At 38.8% G+C, this 20,199-nt stretch overlaps 1 protein-coding gene across 2 annotated transcripts in view; it reads right to left on the bottom strand.

The window, feature by feature from the left end:
• LOC122560192 (disks large-associated protein 4-like) overlaps nt 1-19,707 on the bottom strand; it is a 590,484-nt gene extending 570,777 nt beyond the window's left edge. For both annotated transcript variants that reach the window (XM_043710587.2, XM_043710586.2), the window contains exon 1: nt 19,539-19,707. The gene's annotated coding sequence lies outside the window, so the exon portion shown is untranslated. The remainder of the gene's footprint in view (nt 1-19,538) is intronic.
• Between the last annotated feature and the right edge of the window lie 492 nt (nt 19,708-20,199).

The raw sequence follows: 20,199 nt of genomic DNA on the forward strand, positions 1-20,199 counted from the left end.
CATTGGAGGACCTGAGTGGTAGCTGTGAATAAGCAGCAAGAGAGGTCATCCCAAGTGATTCTTTGGCTTTGATTTGGTCAGTCATACAGTCCCTTCGGCCCAACTTGTCCATGCCAACCAAAAAGACCAAACAGTAAAAATGGAACCAAGTCGGTACGATGACATCTAATTGGGCGGCAGTGGAGAGGTGTTGAAGAAGGATGTTACAGCTGCATTAAAAGCTGCGGACAAATCAAAAGGATTAGGTTACCTTTGCAAAGTCACGTAGCCTTGCTTTTGTTGATTATGTCAAAAACCACACAACACCGCATTATAGTCCAACAGGTTTATTTGAAACCTGTTGGACTATAACACAATGTCGTGTGACCTTTGACTTGGTCCACCTCAGTCCAACGCTGGCACCTCCACATTTTTGTTTATTATGCTTTTGAGGAATTTAAATTTGCATCCACAAGCAAATTGCTAATGCACTCAAGATCCAAAGGTTCTGTTTCATTCAAATTTCTAAATTGCCGTGTATTTTTGTTGAGCACGTACTTGTGGTTTTTCGCTAGTTTAAAAAGGTTTTGCTGCAGTGATAGCAGTGTTTCATTTGGAGAGATGAGAAAAAAATATCTTTCAGAAATTAGGACAGGAAGCCCCTGCTGGGTGGTGAATGACACAGAAAAAGTTTAAAGAATATTGTTTTTAAAAGGGCACTGACTTTATGGAAAATGTGTTTGGCAACACTCGTTTTTTTTTTCAAATAGCTGCTTGGAAAAAAGGATAATTACATACATGCTAGTGAAATAGATGATCAAACCATTTTAAATACTATCACCAGAGGTGGGCAAAGTCAATGATTTCTCCTGTTTGTGAATCCATTTGTGTATAAACAATATATCTCAACTAACGGATGAAATTTGACAAACCTTAGTGTACACATTCGGTATGAATCAAGGAAGAACTGATTGGTTTTGAAGATGCAGATCTTTGATTTATTTTTTTAAAAGGATTTTCTAACATTGAGAAGAGGGTAGCATTACTTCTGTGTTGATAGTATTGTTGGTTGTAAATGATGTTTAGGATTGAGTCTGACACTTTGCTGGAATTTGTCACAACTATCTATTTGAAGTTTCCAGAACAGGTTGTTAGATGTTAGTTGGCCTGATAGATGCAAGATGGAAATGCTTAACAAAAAGATTTCTTCTTTCAGCTTCACATTTACTGATCAGCCCTAAAACGGGAAAAGGTTCAAAAGAAGAACAGCATAATTGTAATAATGTTGCATTAACACAGTGTGATGGATGTATAGACTGTATTGTGTACCCTCTTTGTTTGGTGATGTTATATCAAAAGGAGCATAAAACTTGCCTCCCTCCTTCATTCTTAAGCCAATCTTCCTTAACTTCATTCTCAGGGTAGGCTATTTCAGAGATAATTTAAAAGTCAACCACACTGGTTTGATATTGGAATTACAAATAGGCTCAAGAGCATCAGGATGGAAATATTGTCTTCTTTTATAAACGAACTTGATTTGTTTTACAAAATCAGACAGCTTTATGGTCAATTTTTACTAACTTTTGTGGATTTTCATTATGTTTCTTTGTTGAAAATTGAGTCCAAAGTCTCAAACCGCCGAGGTGAAACCTAAGCTTGTATTTTTGCAATTATTAGTACAGGTCTTTGTGCTACCAGTCTTCATGATGTGAGAAGGTGATTAGCTGATGTTGCTCTGAATCTTTCTTGCAACAATTAACTTTAGCTTCAATTCTAACCTGAAGATTTCTATACATTTTGTGAGGTGGAAGGGGGAAAAAAAGATTCATCTTGCTGTCTGGCTCATCAAATGTAGACGAAAAGCAGCTACAGGAGAAAATGAGGACTGCAGATGCTGGAGATCAGAATCAAAAGTGTAGTCCTGGAAAAGCACAGCAGGTCAGGCAGCATCCGAGGAGCATGAAAATTGACATTTCGGGCATAAGGCCCTCATCAGGAATGAGGCTTGTGAGCCAAGGGGATGGAAAGATAAATGGGAGTGGGGTGGGGCTGGGAGGAATGTAGCTGAGAGTGCGATATGTGCGAAGGTGGGGGTAATGGTGATAGGTTGGAGGGGAGGTCAGAGCAGATAGGTAGGAAGGAAGATGGACAGGTGGGACAGATCATGAGGGTGGTGTGAAATTGGAAGATTGAATCTGGGATAAGGTGGGGGGATGGGAGATGAGGAAACTGGTGAAATACACATTGATCCCGTGTGGATGGAGGGCCTCAAGGCAGAAGATGAGGCGTTCTTCCTCCAGGTGTCTGGTGGTTAGGGGTTTGGCGATGAAGGAGGCCCAGGACCTGCATATCCTTAGTGGAGTGGGAGGGGGAGTTAAAGTGTTCAGCCATTGGGCAGAGGGGATGGTTAGTGCAGGTGTCCCGGAGATGTTGTCTAAAATGTTCTGCTACAGTTCAGTTTAAAACTCAATATAAATTTCATAATTAATAATGAGTAAAAAATCAATACTTCCGTATAAGGACATTATATCCGACTGAGAAGCTCTGGACGTTATAATTGGTAGATTAAAGAATGTGCTTAAAATGAATGCAAGTAATGTGTTTGAGGGAATTTTTAAATTGAATCTAATTTTTTATGCCTACATAGAACAAGCATGGATAAGACTGAGATGAAATCTCAATTACCCATCAATGAACAGTTGGAAACTGAATAAAAATGACTTAGCTTTCCCTATTTCAGGCTTCATAACCCAATCAAATGAATTCAAATCATCTAGACCACTGTAGATCAAAATGTTCCTCACTTAGAGATAAGTTGCATTCCTGAAAATTGTGACTTTAAGTAAAATGACTTTAAGCGAATCATAAGATCCCATAGAAACTAATGTTAAAGCCAAAGTTAGGTTCCTTCGGACATTTCTGTTCCAAAAAAGCAATGTACAAGTTGAAATTCTGTATCATACATGCACAGCACTGTACACCTATTGCTGAAATAACTGAACCTTAAATAGCTCACTGAATGTAAAGAGAAATAAAATATACATTACAATATTTTAAAATTACGATCACCTGCACAGTACTTTTAAATTGACTAGGCTCCATCTAGTGGCAGATATTGGATAGCAACTGAAGTCCCAGGACAACAACGGACACGAATACCTGCCACTAGATGGACACAAGGACAATTTCAGAATGGGAACACAGAGGGATGACTGAAGATAGACTCCAGGGTCAAAGGTGAAAACAAAGGGTAGGAAATGAAGCCAGGTGTTGGGGTCAGCAATGACAGGAGGAAGACTAGGCTGGGGAGCAATGCTGAGTGGTAAGGTGGAAAAGAGACAAAACCCAGGAAGTAGCAGGGAAGAAAGGGCAGGAGGCATTACAGAGTGGAACGGCCAAATGACAATGGCAACAGCATGATGGAAAGGGACAGGGGTATCAGAGTAAGTGCTGCAGGTAAAACTATGTGAGCAGGCAGGTCACAGTGGAAGAAGCCTGTGGCAAATGACGTTAAAGTGGAACTGGCAACATTAGCTGGATTTACTGACACTAATTTATTAATGAAGTTAAAGTGAAGCAGTGTCAAGTGAGACAGCATTAAGCCAGAACTCAATGTACTTATACTCAGAATCGGCTCAGAATATCCTGAACATCAAAGCTGTTCTGGGTTTTTGAAATAAGTGATGCTGATATATTATCACAAGGCTCTTGATGGTGAACATTCAATCTCCTGTTTTCAGCAGAAGCAGAAAATGTGAAAAATCTTATTTACCGTCTTCCAGCAGAGATTTTCAATTTTATTGAACTGCCAGTTTTCGCAAATTCTTTTTGACCACAATATACTGATTATGAGGGATTGGAGTTCTCCTAAAACTGGCATAATACATTAACAAAATACTTTGAAGTTAATAAATCCAAACAAGTAATTAATAAAAATGAATAAAAAATTAGTTAAATACATAAGAAATAAAAATGTGCTGAAAGAATATTTTCATAATAAAAGGCTCAATTGGCAAGTTTGCGCTAAACTCTCTTTATCTCCTAGGTGCACAGGTTACCTGCGCTACATAAATTCAATTCTTCTGTACTTGATCCTCCCAATGGAAATATTCCCAATTTAGTGGAAAGAAGTAGGCTAATTCAACAATGAGCATTTAGAGATAGCATTTGAAATCTGAATAGTTTTAAACAAGCAACTAATTTAAACTACTAAGAATCTGGTAGGACAGAAGGGTCCATTTAATGATTCGGATGATGAGAACACTGATTTAATATAGCTGAGAGATCATCTTTTGCTATTGTCCAATAAGAAGGGTAATTTTTCTCAGTGGACACTGTTCAGATTTATACCATCTTCTCCTCTAGAAAATCTCTCCTGAATCAGATAAATTAAAGACACAATTATTAAAAATGATTCCTTGTTTATTATGCTATTTATATTTACACTCCAGAGTAAGAACAATTTATTAAAATTGATTTCAGTACATTTAATGGGGTATAAAAGTTAAATGAATATCTTACTTAATGGTCTCAAACAAGGGATTAATGAAAAAAGAAAGCACAAATTGAATTTCACATGGAGAAGGATGATGAATTTGTATCAGCTCAGTTTCAGAAACATGATTTTACTTTGTAGTTGATTAACAGCAACTAAAAAAGTTCATTTTATAAAAATCCAAAATTCCACATTTTTTTTTAATGTTTTACCAATTAAGCATATCCAAGAAGGCAACTCGAAAGCTTAAATTCTTCTGGGCCAATCAATCTGTTTGGCATTGCCCTATCAATTAATATATCCTTAAAAAGACTCTTAAATTATGAACAATATCATAAGATTTGATCGACTCAATGAAAATCCTGAGGGGTCTTTGAGAGGGTAGGTGTAGAGAGAATTTTTCATCTTAGGGTAAATCTAAAATGACGGGCCTTTACTGGACTCTTGTGTTGCAGTGGTAGTGTCCCTGCCTTTGAGCCAGAAGGTTTAGGTTTCATCCTAGCTGTTCCAGAGGTGTACAATAGTAGCTCTGAGCAGGTTGATTAGAAAATATTTTGAAATGTGGTCATTGTTTAAAATAGGGAGTCACCCAATTATGTCAGATGACAGTTCTTCTTTCTCAGAGAACACCTTAAGTCTTTGGAACTCTTTTCCTTGAAAGCAGTAGAAACAGGATCTTTGAATATTTTTAAGGCAGAGGGAGATAGATTTTGATAAGCTAGGTGAGAACAGTTATCATGGGTTACAGAGAAATATATTATCTTATTGAATGACAATCAGGTTTGAGAAACTCTTCCTAACTCATATGTTTGTGTGTATATATGTTCTGAGGCAATTAATATGATAAATACACAAATTCTGAAAAATCAGGTCTAATAAGAGCAAGCAAAAGCAACAAATGCTTGAGATCACAGTGGGTCAGACAGTATCCATGGAGAGAGAGCAAGCTAATGTTTCAAGTCCAGATGACTCTTCATCAGAGCTCTGATGCTGTCTGACCCCCTGACCTCTAGCATTTCTTGTTTTTAGTACAGAATCCAGTATTTGCTCCTCTGATAAGCACAAGATGATGTTTCTGTGTAGCAAATCAAATATCAATGTCTGCAAATTTGAGATGCACGCATATCTCTTCATTCCTTTAACGTTTTGGCCATTTTGAACATTAGTAACGCATGTGCTGTTAACATGCATTTATTTTCAGGAAGATTTGGCTCATATCCTACTCAATATTTGCTTTAAGAAGTCCTAGTCTTCTCTGAATGCAGTGTCTTCAATGTTTTGAAAGCTACGTTAGAAATAGTGACAAGTGAATAATTTAACTGGTCATGTCAACAAATGTTTAGTTGGTCAACATTATTATAACTGTACTTTTGTAAGCTAATTTTCTCTATAATGCTTTATGCTTATTTATCATGATAAATGATTGGAACATTATTTTGACTCTATTTACTGATATATCATTCTTGCCCAAAGTTATTTATTAGTAAAAGATTCCCTAATTTTGATTATTTAGCAACAACTAAAAATGAATAAATACATTTTTATAATCTGACATGAAGAATAATGAACATACAGAATGCACAGGAAATTAATATTGGACATGCAATTAGATTTGTTGATATTTACAGCTGCTTTCTGGCTAACAACTTTCACATAAATTACTACAACTTTAAATATCCTAAAATTGTTATTTTTTCTGTCTATACTCACATTTGTAGATGTAATGTTTATATATGTTGAGAAGAATAATTGCTGTGCTAATTCTCACACAACATAAGAGTTGTTCAGTTTGAACTCATCCAGAAATCTTGCTAATCCAGGTTTTCCAATTTGTGCATCTGCTAACATTCTATTTTATAAACAAAGTTCTGTCTTTTTTAATGCAAAAGCCAAATCAGTTTTATCACACATCATATCTTTCCATTCAGGCTACAGCACCTGGTATTGAGAGGCAATCTTTTGTCCACAGGAAATGGAATGAAAAACAGTGTGCAAAAAACCAAACTACTGCTGATCTCTTCAGAAATCTTAGAATATGATGTAATGGGCTTACAATTCAATATAGAAACTGATAATAAACCTTTGAAAATTCTTCCAAATACTAAAGAAATAGCTAAGATCTTGCAACAATTCAGATTGTGGCTAACGAGGTATGACTCAACAACTGATTATGTACGAGGGAAGTGCCAAACAACAGCAGACAAATAATTGAGGATGAAAGTAATTGCCACAAAGAAAGACAGATTTAGATTTCATTGAAGAGGTTGAAGCGTATCCAGACAAAAATCACAGAACATGGAAAATCACTGTCCTCCTCATGGTTTTCAATTTTTCCAAGTTTTGTGTCATTTGACGCTTTGGAATTGTCCCCTGCATCCTGAGGAGGTTGGTCAAAGTAGCATGGAAGTAAGATACAAACAAAGGACCTTGCAGAGTACATTTGAAGTTCCCAAATCACTTGGAAAGTCAGTTATCAATACCAATGTTTGTGGAGACTATCATCTTTTTCTAGCAATTTAATGCAAAGTCCAGAAAAGTACTGGTGAGCAATAAAATCCAGGTTTGTAAAGCAACAGAGGTTTAGCTGAACAGCCCTGTGACAAGGGGATACATTAAAACCTGAAATTTAAAAAAATCTTCCTCATCCTTATGTGTCCCTGCAATGAACTCATCTGATGGGCCTCAGCTCCAAATGTTTCCTCCAGTTATGCCTGGTGAAACTCCATGCATTTGGTCCAAAGCTCCACAGTTTCATTGAAGGTTGAGGTGCTCCCTTCCTATCCTCTCTCCATATGCGTGTGAGACTGACATCATTACACATCCTCCCGAAATCGCATTACTGTCATCTCCCCATCAAGTCTTTAAACTCCTTATGAACATCTTCCCCTCAAGCTTCTTCTAGATTTAACAAAGATTTCAATTCTTGCTGCTTTGGTCAACCTTCTTGATCATGCACCCATCAGAGGATAATGGTCAATGGATATTTTTGGGCTGGAAGAAGGTTTACAGAGCAATTCTCTGTAGTTGGTATGAGGAAATTTGTTTTTTTCTCATATATATTAATTATCTGGACCTTGTTGTGCAGGGGAAAATTTCAAATCTTGCTGATAACTCAAACCTTGGAAAAATTAAACTCCACACATTTTGTGATATTCGGATGTATAGACTTCAACCTCTTCAATGAAACCTAAATCTGCCTTTTTTCGTGGTGCTTATTTCTATCCTCAACTGTGTGACTGCTGTTGCTTAGCACTTCGCCTGTCCATAATCAGTAGTTGAATCATAACTAATTAGCTAGGAGAAAGTGAGGACTGCAGATGCTGGGTTGAACAGAGACAATAGTGTGGTGCTGGAATAAGCACAGCAGATCAGGCAGCATCGATTCTCCTGCTCCTCGGATGCTGCCAGACCTGTGTTTTTCCAGCACCACACTCTCCACTCAGAATTACTTAGCCACAATCTGAACTGTTGTACTGTGGGCAACATCTTGGCTATTTTCCTTAGAATTCAGAGAAATAATCAAAGGTTTACATCAGTTTCTATGTTGAACTGTAAGCCCATATTATTGTGTTCTAAGATTTCTGAACAGATTAGGAGTGTTTTGACTTTAAGAAAATTTTTCCTGGTTGATCTTCCCACTTCCTTGCTGACAGAGACGTAGTTTTACATTTGTTCATGGAATGTCGACATTGCTGGATAGACCAGAATTTGTTGCCCATCTCCAATTCCACCTGGAGAAGATGATGCTGGTGAGCTGTTTTCTTGAACTACTGCAGTGGTTAGGGTATAGGGAGACCTCAGTGGCGTTAGGAAGACAGTCCTGAATTTTTACCCAGCAGCGGTGAGGGAATGATAATAAAGTTCTGAATCAGGATGTGCTTAGCTGGAGAAGTACTTGTAAATGGTAGCATTCCCATTTATGTGCTGCTCTTTTTACCCAAGTTGGTAGACATTGTGAGTTTGGAAGGTGTTGTTGCAAAAGCATTGGTGAATTATTGCAGTGCAGCTTGTAGATGGCACACACTTCTGTCATTGTATATTAGTTTTGAAGGTATTGAACGTTGAAGGTGGTGGGTGGGGTGACAAGCAGGCTACTTTCTCCTAGATGGTGTCAAGCTTCTTGATTGTTAGTCTTACTTAATGGAAATGCCATTGAATGTCAAGAGATTCACTTTTGATGGTGATGATCATTGCCTGGCATGAATGTTATTACCAATCATCAGTCCGACACTGGATGTTGTGCAGATCTTGATACGTATGGTCACTGACTGCTTCAGTATCCAAAGTGTTACAATGGTGCTGAACATCAGACAGTCAGTTATCAATGAACATCCCCACTTCTGACTTCATTTTATGCTCTTATGATGAGGGCAGTCCATAATAATATGGAGCAGTTGACGGTGGTTGGGTTGAGGACACGATTGAGGAACTCTGCAGTGATGGCTCTAGATATGAGATGATTGACTTCCAACACTCACAGACATATACCTAGAACAAAAGGAAGGACAACGCAGAGCTTTCTTCTTGATTTTCGTTGACTCCCACTTTGACTGTCACCATGCTTGGTTGAATGCCGCCAATCACTCTCACTTTATTTCTGGAGTTCGGCTGTTTTATTTATGCTTTAAATTGTGTTGTAATGAGGTCAGCAGGTGAATATCCCAAGTATCAGTGACAGGTTATTTCTCGGCAAATGCTGCATGACAGCACTGTCAATGACATTTTCATCACTTTGATAGAGAATAGCCTGTTAATATTGCAGTAAGCATTCTGAAGTCATCCTAATTTTTGTGCACAGAACACACAGGGGCACCTGTCCACATTGTTGGGTGGATGCTGTTGTTGTAGCTATATTGGAACAGCTTAGATAAGGTTAATTCTGCAGGACAAGCCTTCAATATTATTGCCAGAATGTTATCAGGGTCCATAGTCTTTGAAGTATTCGGTGTCTTCTTGATTTATATAGCATGAATCATTTTAGTTGAAGACTGGCTTTTAGAATGTTTGGGACCTCAGTAAAAGGCTAAGAGCGCTCCCATTGCAATCAAATTTATTCACCACATGCATGCCACAGACATCTGCCTCAAATCACCAATTGGATTTACTGGTCAAGGAGACTATTTAATGGGTTTTTCCACTGAAATTACTTCAACGGAGATTGCAAGGTGCTTTTACTGAAGGGTGGCTCATGGCTTACCAATGATCCATTCTTTCTGACAGGGTTTCAAGGTTGCAATACATTATTGTGAGGTATTTCATATTAGTATGTGCATATTTAACTGAAAGAACAACATAATTTTCCTGTTTAAATTGATGATACATTTCAATAACTCAATTAATTAATGAAATAATTTAAACATAAGCAATAAATAGAAATATGAAAAAGTCATTCAAACGGGAGTCATAAATAGAATTGAATAAGCACACACTTAATATTCTGTCTACACAGGTAAAAACAATGACTGCAGATGCTGGAAACCAGATTCTGGATAAGTGGTGCTGGAAGAGCACAGCAGTTCAGGCAGCATCCAAGGAGCTTCGAAATCGACATTTCGGGCAAAAGCCTGATGAAGGGCGTTTGCCCGAAACGTCTATTTCGAAGCTCCTTGGATGCTGCCTGAACTGCTGTGCTCTTCCAGCACCACTAATCCAGATTCTGTCTACACAGCTGATTGGCCAGACAATACAGCAATGCTATTGCAGCTGGAAGCCATGTAGTTCAGAAGTTTTCCAATTTGATTTCTAGACTGTATTAGGGGATATAGAGGGGAAGTGATAGTGGTGGAATAGCCTTGGCCTTATAGAATTGGTTTCAATGCTCTTGGCCTGGGCATGAGGCCATTGAAAGCAATGAGGAATGTTATTTCCGATCAAGGACCTCAGTTGTGTTGGTATCAAGTAAAGCCAAGATTAACTCAGCTGTGAAGAATCCTCTGACATTCAAGGTTAACTCTTCTGACTATACAGGACTATTGACCAATTGAATTATATGATACATTTGTCGAACGATATCTTAGCATCAGGAGGGGTAAAATTATAAGTTAACTATTGATGCACACAATTCCCAAATAAACATATTTGCTTGTGATAAAGATGTGTTCTAGATTTTGCCTCAGCTTTGTACTTGCATGTAAAAAAAAACTGAAGTGTTTTATAAAATTAAATTTGGCCTTTAATGTCTGCTCTAAATTGCCTGACATTATTGGTCAAGAATATACTTCACTAAAGGAACTGACCTTCAGGGATTAAAAGAGATAGTGATAGATTAGGTGAATAGGTAGAACAGTGCTAGATGGAATTAAATGCAAGCTGGGGCATGGTGGCTCAGTGGTTAACACGTTGCCTCACAGTTGTATGGATCCAGGTTCAAATCCAGCCTTGTGCGACTACCTACGTGAAGTTTACCCGTTCTCCCTGTGTCTGTAGGGCTTTCTGCCAGGTGTTCCAGTTTCCTCTCACAATCCAAAGGTGTGCAGGTTGGGTGGATTAATTGTGGGAAATGGAGGGGGGAACTATTTCCCTTTATAAAAGGCAGCCATAAGCCTACACCATGATGAACATGGCCAACCATTTTAGGAAGGCAAACAATACATGACATGCCTATTATCACAATTATGTCAAATAAAATAACCAGCACTTGAATAGCATCTGAGCACCACAGTAGAACAATTATGACTTAACTGCTTTCAGGATATTAATATCAATGGCATGGAACACATTCTCAAGTTTGCAAAGGTACTGTTCCTGTAGATTATGCTGTAAATGTGTTGGCACACAGAGTATAATATTGCTCTATTTTTCAGCCAAGGGTAACTGTCTCCTCAGCAATTGATAGAATTCTCAAAGGAAAAGGATGAATGCTGCATTGGTACTGCATCATGGAATCATTCACATCAGTAATCTGGAAATATTCCCTCATGCACATTGATCAGCCCAGCACCAGCCTGCCTCCGTCCATCCTACAACTAGCCATAGATTGATGTAGGGCTTATGCCCGAAACGTCGACTCTCCTGCTCCTCGGATGCTTCCTGACCTGCTGTGCTTTTTCAGCACCACACTTTTTGAATCTGACTCTCCAGCATCTGCAGTCCTCAATTTCTCATAAACTGACAAATCCCAAGTACCTTTATTGTGAAGTGAGCAGGGATAAAATAATTCTCTTTTCCCCAAATGCCAAGTAAAAGAAAACAAACTGTAAATCTCCTGTTCCATCCTATACCTATTCAGGCAGCATCCGAGGACAGGCAAAATCGACGTTTCGGGCAAAAGCCCTTCCTGATGAAGGGCTTTTGCCCGAAACGTCGATTTTGCCTGTCCTCGGATGCTGCTTGAATTGCTGTGCTCTTCCAGCACCACTAATCCAGAATCTGGTTTCCAGCATCTGCAGTCATTGTTTTTACCATCCTATACCTATGTCAACAGGTAGCCATCACCTCTCTACCAATCCCAATCCACCCATCACCATCACTCTAAGCAAAACATTTGTACAACTCTCCTCTAAATTTTAACTGGAATTGACCCAAGCTGTATCCACTCTCTCATTTGAAAGGAACTTCCTGAACTGAAAATCCATGCTTGTACATTCCTATCGCTGAAAAAAACATTTCCTCTTTGATGTGCATCAAACATATTTAACAAAAGCACAATCCTGGAAGTGATTGGCATTAATCTTCAATGGCCTAGACCTTGCACAGTGTTGCCCACAGTTTTCTTATGGACAGAGGGAAAGTAAGCTCCTGTCAACCTTCCTGGTTCAGATTAGAGGATGACACAGCTTGTCATTTCATCCTTGTGGTACCAACTAAGGAGGATTCGATCTTCTTTTCTTCCATGAAATTGGTTCAGATCTGTGCTGAGCATTTACATTTGATAACTACATTATAATATATTCAAACATTCATTTCTGTGGGAGTTTAAAGAAAGGTATTAATATGTTAGCTCTATATTCTGGTTTAACATTACATCGTCAATTATGAAAATACTTTCTGTCATGGAAAATCAGGAAAGTGTAAATGTGGCTCTAATAAGATTCACATCAAATCAATATTAATAATAATAATTGTTTAAAGATAGGAAAAGTGAGAAAGTTTACATTTGAGTTTCAGGAATGAGAACAGTTAATAATGCTCTCATAACAGAAGCAGAAGGCTCATGTGAAAAATACTCAGCAAAGAAAGACAGAGAAAAGACAATGAGATAGGAAGAAAGTAAAGCACTATTGCATCCATATAAAGTAATTCACCAAATGAAATATTTAATAAACCAGAAAAATGGAATCCAGTTGAGTGGCATGTTTCTGAATGTGCAAAGTATCTTAAACAACATTACTAACTGTGGTGAACATGATGGAGATATGGCTAACAGTTGAACAGAACTGGGAACAATGTTCTTTGTTATACCATGTGTCGCAAAAGAGACTGAGTGACAATATCAAGTATGAGTTCTATCACAGTGCTAGACCATAAGGATATCCAAAGGGTACTTTTAAGACCAAATTTTTAAGTTTACATTTGAGAATTAGGAACAGATATGGCACAATTCTTGTTTGTATGCAAAGCTAAGAAACACTGATAATAAGACATTGAAGAAGATTTGCACACAGCTCAAGGGGGTATTTCAAAACATTCCAAGAAAGTAATCCTGACTGGTTTTAGTTATGCCATGGTAGACTGGAATAAAATTAATACATGTGGTTGAAGTAGAAACACAATCTGGAAAGGATCCAACTTGCTTGATCAGTATATTTCTTGTCAAAAGAAACATTCGACTTAGTTCAGAGAACTTTTGTGGGACAAATAACTAATATGAGAGTTGGAACGTAGTTGCTAAATGGTGACCACAATATAATTAGCTTCAAAGTGCAGCCAGATGAAAGGGATTCTGGATCGTATTGATTGGGCAAAAAAGTTCCAAACACTAATCTTCAGATCAGCATTAGAAAATCTTCAAATATGAATAAGAACAGAAATTAAAAATAAATCTATGAGCAAAAATATGGGTAGACTAAACTAAAATGTCCTGTGGACAAATAGATTAAAGTTCAAATTCAAATTTGTGAAAACCGAACAATTCTAAAGATAATCATGAGGAATATGGGAAATGAAAAGGTGAAAGGGAAGATTAGAAGAGCTGAAAGAAAGATTAAAAAAAAGAGTCACAGATAATAAAACCTGAAAAAGTAGAAGGTTTTACGAGCATGTAAAACAAGGAGTCACCAAAGTGCTGCTGCTCTCATTGGAAAGAGACGATCAGTGGTGATTTAAGCTGTGCATCACCATGCCTGAGGCAAGGGGAAGACGCTGAGAAGGACAATCCTTCATGGTAACCCCAGCTGGTGCAGAAATTGAACCCACACTATTGGCATCAGTCTGCATTGTAAAACAGCTCGTCAACTAATTGACCTAACAGCTCTTCCCAATAAAAGGTTTATGCCCACATCGTCGATTCTCCTGCTCCTCAAGATGCTGCCTGACCTGCTGTGCTTTTCCAGCCCACACTCTCAACTCTGACTGCCACAATCTGTAGTCCTCACTTTCTCCTAACAGCCCATAAGCATGATGAAAATAGAAAAATACTTTAAAGGAGGCAAGGCTGTTCAGGAAGGAAGGACGATGTCCAGTTGTGAAGGCTGCATGATCATTGGTGAGATTAACTAGATATCCTGCTTCCATTTTTGTAAATTAGGATGGAAGTGAGAATGAAGTTACCCCAAAGTTGAAAATCACACAACACCAGGTTATAGTACAACAGGTTTATTTGGAAGCATTAGCTTTCGGAGCGCTACTCCTTCATCAGGTGGTTGTCGCAAAAGCTAGTGCTTCCAAATAAACCTGTTGGACTATAACCTGGTGTTGTATGATTTTTTAACTTTGGACACCCCAGTCCAACATCGGCATCTCCAAATCATGATTACCTCAAAGTGGATGGGAAACTTCATGCGAGCTAACAGTATAAACAGAAGGAAAAAAATAAAACTCAAGAACACGCAGACCGCTGGGCTGTCACAGGATGCAGTTACATCTGTTCAGAAAAGTCAGAGATAATTACTCTGGTTTCTTTAGATTAGATTCCCTACAGTGTGGAAAAAGACCGTTTGGCCCAACAAGGCCACACCAGCCCTCCGAAGAGCAACACACCCAGACCCATTCCCCTACATTTACCCCTGACTAATGCACCTAATACTACAGGTAATTTAACATGGCCAATTCACCTGATCTGCACATCTTTCGAATGTGGGAGGAAACCGGAGCACCCGGAGGAGACCCACGCAGACACAGGGAGAATGTGCAAACTCCACACAGACAGTTGCCTAAGGTGGGAATTGAACCCAGGTCCCTGGTGCTGTGAGGCAGCAGTGCTAACCACTGACCGTGCCACCAAATTATGGAATTTGTACTGTAGGAATGGTGAGTAGTCCAAGAACACTTGTATTTAAAAAAATGAACCTGAGTAACCAAGGGTGTTACTCAAATGACAATTTTGGACAAACTCTTGGCATCCATACTTAAGGCAAAATTAGTAAATATTTAAATACTGTCAATTGTTTCAAGTTAAGACATCATTAAGTTAATATTTCTGATCAAACTGTAAATAAAGAGAATGCGGATGATGTGTATTTTGAATTTCAGAAGGCCTGTGGCTAATGTACAGCACAGATGCTTATTAGAAAATTTCTCATATACGAGGAAGTGTTGCACCATACAGAGAAGGCTGGCTGATCAATAGGAAATAATGGTAGGTTAAATAGTTCACACTGAAGAAAGGATTGAAGCAGTGCACCCATCAGTAAAAGATGTACCCAGTTCTGCTCTTGGTACATAACCTAATTAAAATTGCTTTATGTTTGATGGTTTCTATTCATTCAGTAAAAGAGGAAAGATGATCTATTAATATATTTTATTCTATTAACCTATACCAACATATTGTTTTCCAAATGGACTTGAAGATTTCCGGTGTGGGTTTGGTTTGTTTACCTGTAAACTAAATAATTATTAGTCTTGTAAATAGTAATTGTCAATTTATCTCAGATTATTTACTGCACTTGTAGGATGTGCTGTCCCTTTGTCTCTGAGTGACTGACAACTTGGAATCATTCTCTGGCAGTAAACAGCCACAATTCCAGTATTCTGGGAGACTGTCAGCCAGCTTCATGGTAACTTAAGTGGGTCCAAGTCAAACCTTCCTCTGTGTGCAGGGAAAATATGGACAATTTAGAACAAAGACAGTAAGCACCAGAGATAGCCAACAGGTTTCACAGTATCTGTGGAGAGATAAATAGTTACCGTTTCGAGTCCAGTGACACTTCATCAGAACTGAAAGCAGCTGAGACATTGTGGTATTAAGGTTAATGATGAGAGTGTGAGGTTGGTAGTAGGGGAGCTAGGGAAGGGAATGTGATGAATACATGAACTTGGCATCCAGAAAAGAGGGGAAAAAGAGAACTGTTGATGATATTAAATGCTGAATAGGTGATAAAGCTAATTGTGAACATTGAAAATAGGTTAGCTGTGCTGGGAGGAACCCATAAAACAGTATGGGGTAACGTACATGGAGAGGGGTGTTAAAGCTCTGAAATTGTTAATTGCAATGTTGAGTCTTGAAGGTTGTTCAGTACCTGGGTGGAAGGTGAGTTGTTATTCCTTAAGCTTGCACTGAGCTTTGCTGCACTGCAGCAGGTCTGAGACAGAAATGTTGGTCAGGGGACACGATGGTGTATTGAAATGGCAGGCAACTGGAAGCTTAGAGTCATTTTTAGGGAGAGTGTTATGGGTTCAACAAAGACAATCACCTAGCCAGATTGAGTGAACTTTAGTTAGATTACTGCTTTACCTGGAAGTAATGAGGAGATAAGAGGTGAATGGGTAAATGTCACTTTTTGTGATTGCATAGGAACATATCATGAGGATGTAGGGAGATGCTTGGAGTCAAGGAACAATGGACCAGGGTATCCCAGGGGGAACAGTCCCTGCTGAATGCTGACAAGGGAAGGGAGGGGAATATGTCTGGTGGTGCCATCCTGCTGGAGGTGGCAGAAATGGCAGCTTGTGATCCTTTGGACGGAGCAGCTGGTGGGTTGGAAAGTGATGACAAGGGGTCCTATTGTTGTTGTGGAAGGGAAGAGAAGGGGTGAGGGCAGAAATGTGGTAAATGGATCAGGTATGATCGAGGGCCAATTCATAGTTCGTGTTTACTACCTTTTTAGATATCAACTTAGCAAACGCTGTTTCCGCATTTAATTTCAAAGTTCCTGTCCAGGATGCTTCTATAATGATACAAAATAATGAAATAAACAAACATCTCAAAATAAATAAATATTACAAGCGTATTGACTATTCGTAACTCTACATTTGTCCTGTTTATTTCTGCACTTTATAATTGCTGGAATAGAGGCATATGAATCTGTCGAGGAGGGAAAGTCAGAGCTGAGCTTTCGAGAGCAAGACTGTGGGCATGCAATCAGCATGAAAATCCAGTGAGTGTTGTATTAGGTTGCGTGATTGTGTTTAAAGATAAGGGCATGGAGCATTGTGTGTTGATTCACAGCAGAGCTTGCCAACCGGAACCCATTAAAATGAATGTCCATCGAAACAAGTAAACAACTCACGTAGCTGGGTCTTAATACACCAACTACATCAACAATCAAAGTCGGAAAAGGTTTTGTCCAACAAACAAATCTAATGTTATGATTGCAAGCATCTGTAGAACGGTACAATCTGTTCAAATATGACAGAACTGCATACTGTTTGAGTGTTTTTGACACCAACTTTTTATTGATGTTCATGTCTAACTTGATTTATTTTTGCTAAATTTAGTAGCAATTTCCGGGTTATAATCGGGGTTGATGTTCGTCCAGACGCCCCGCGGAGCTGAAGTATTTTCTCACATCCTTTCCTCAGTTGGTTGGCGGTGTGCAGCGGATTTGCTCATTCACCAACCTCCCCAGAAAGACAGAGAGCTGTGAAAACCGCCACAGCCGAGAGCGAAAGATTCGGGAGAGTATTTACGGATGGCAGCAACTGTGTTTTTTTTTCCCCCCTGCTGCAAACTCGAGCACATTAAAATTCAGGTGATGATGGTTCATTCAAGTGGAGTGCAGGCTGAAAGCTGCAGCACAGTGGCAGCAGAATGACAGCACAGTGCAAGGCTGCATTTTCTGTCGGCAACACGCGGCACTTCCCATTGCCCCGGGACAACATCAGGCTTTGAAAAGGACAGCTTTGAACGAACACACACACGTTTTAAATCAATGGTTAGATTTTGTTTTTGGACATAAGATTTGTCTTTAGTAATCTGTGTGCTAATCGAACACGTGGAATAAGTCAATGCCCGAACCATGGTTTAAGGAAGTAGATAAACTGAGGGGGAAATTGCATTTGAGCCTAGTAAATGTGAGACACACGGCAAGGATCGTGTTACAGGCGGGTTAACAACACTCCCGTTTCCAAGTATGGAGCCTGTTATGTGTGGCTAATTATAGAGATGAAAATTGTACAGGGCACACCATAAATTCAAATGGTAACCCTGCTTATGCAGGGTGAGCACACAAAACTATCTCTGGAGATCTGATCATTAAAACTACTTCTCAGAAGATGTTTTGCCGCCTACTTTGCACGAGGTGGAATAAATGCGTCGGGAACGGCACAAGACACAACCTTCATGTCACTGCAGGTTCGATGCGGTGCCGCCGAACGATCAAATGTGAATTATTTCATCCTTTAATATGCACATATAGACACATTACAAAGCGGTGCGTAGAAAATACGAGGTGAATTTGAAATACGAACCGCTCTCATCTGAGTGCGAAGGCAGCGGAATAGATTTGGCTTTGAGAGTCGGCGATATTGATAATAACAATATTCTAATGGTCCAGATGACGAACAAGTTGTGATTATGTCCTTTTGATTCCAAAAAAAAAAGCCCCGCTTATATTTATAGTTGGTGGTTAAATGTTTGGCTAAATTATTTAATGAGGATTATTCTGCTTGTTGTAGTTTGCACCAGAATCACATCAGGTATCCCTTATTGTGACACTTATGATTTTTCCCAACAGATTAGAATAGGCATCAACTTTGAAATGTTATGACAACTGCTGAAAAATTGCTTAATTATCAGAAAAATGATCGCACTACTAAATTGTGTATACCTAATGTTTACCTGTTTCATCGGGACTTCAATATCTGAATCGAAAAACAATCAGGAGCGAATATTACCTCTGCTATTTATCAACTGAACAAATTACTGTGATAGACTTTGCCTCAGAACCTTAACTGCCAATACTTCAAAATGTATTTATTGTGAAAAAAAAACTTAGATTTTGTAAAATGACATTTTGTTTCATTCCAATCTTTAGCCGAATGCGTAAAATATAACAAATCACAAACCTGTCAAACGCAGACACACAAATGGATGTTAAAACCTTTTCACTGAAGAAACTAATACGAATCTGTGATTGGTTTGTCGGGCGGAGTGGAAAACGCGGAACAGGAACCAAACGACCCAGCTACAACATGTTTATCAGAAGACCTTTTTTGAGGATGTCTCCCATCGCACAGAGGAGAATAGTTACGATTTTGGGAGAATGAAACGATAAATAACTATTATAAATGACAAGCGTATGTGTTGAACTGCTGCAATTTAAATCGACGCAATTCCGACAGAGTTATGGTATAATTTATTAGGCTACTGAATATAAATGTCAAGACTGGCAATATTTACTTCTTGCGTCAGTCTGCTTTCATCTCGAAGAAAAACGCATTTTATGAAATGTCTAATTCCACAATTCCTATTCATCAGCAAAGGCTCTCCTTAAAAACAGAATTGAGATTTGATGATAAATAACTGTCAACAAATAGCCAGGCAAAATACTTTAAGGCTCAGGCTTTGTTCCGGTGCTGCTTATCCTGGGTCTGTGAGAAATCATTTTATTTAAAAAAAAACAAGAAAAATAACTGCATGGCAAATTATTACTTGACTCAATAAAGTTGGAAAATGCTTCGGTATTTTAACGAAAAGGCGAAGATTGGATCTTTAAACCATTTAGTTACATTAAAGATAAGCACTCACCTCCTCTGAAAAGATGGTTCACTGATGAGGCCCAGATTTCTGCTCATTTAATCCTTGAGAGCTCGTTGATCAACAGGCGCTGTTTCCTATTCTAAATCTTTTGAATCATTTTATTATAGTAACTGTTAGCTCCATGATGCTGGAAATTATGAAGCACCTTCTTCCAAGCACCACAGCCTGCTTTAGCCTGCCAGTGATGCTGCGACAATTGGAACCTCTTGAGAGTACGAGCAAACACACAGGGGGGCGGGGAGGAAGGAAAAGCGGGCTGTTGTTAACACCAGGCATGGATCACACCCTTACAGGGATTTACATTTCGCACACAGTATCCCATTCTTTCTTCACGAACCGTCTTCTGACGTAACAGCCGAGTAAGGAGAGAAAAGTTACTGATGTGCTCACTTTTGGAATTGATACTTCTTTTAAAAAACAAAATGTCCCGGAGATGTGTAAGCAGTATTTCAAAAGATTCGTGTTTCAATATGCTGTCCGTCACAGACCCATTTCCGCACTCCCCACTAATCTGTATGAAGCAGTGAACTGTCGATGTTATTAGCATGTGCTGCATTTTTGAAAAGACAATTGATATCTGTGGCGCATAAATTTGAACGGCAATCTGTAATTAGGGATTGATGAGTCAGTACCTTGTTTGCTGGAGAGA

This window comes from Chiloscyllium plagiosum, unplaced genomic scaffold (genome assembly GCF_037043375.1).
Source record: "Chiloscyllium plagiosum isolate Xiang-an unplaced genomic scaffold, Cpla_swu_hap1 HiC_scaffold_15, whole genome shotgun sequence".
Taxonomy (NCBI): Eukaryota; Metazoa; Chordata; class Chondrichthyes; order Orectolobiformes; family Hemiscylliidae; genus Chiloscyllium; species Chiloscyllium plagiosum.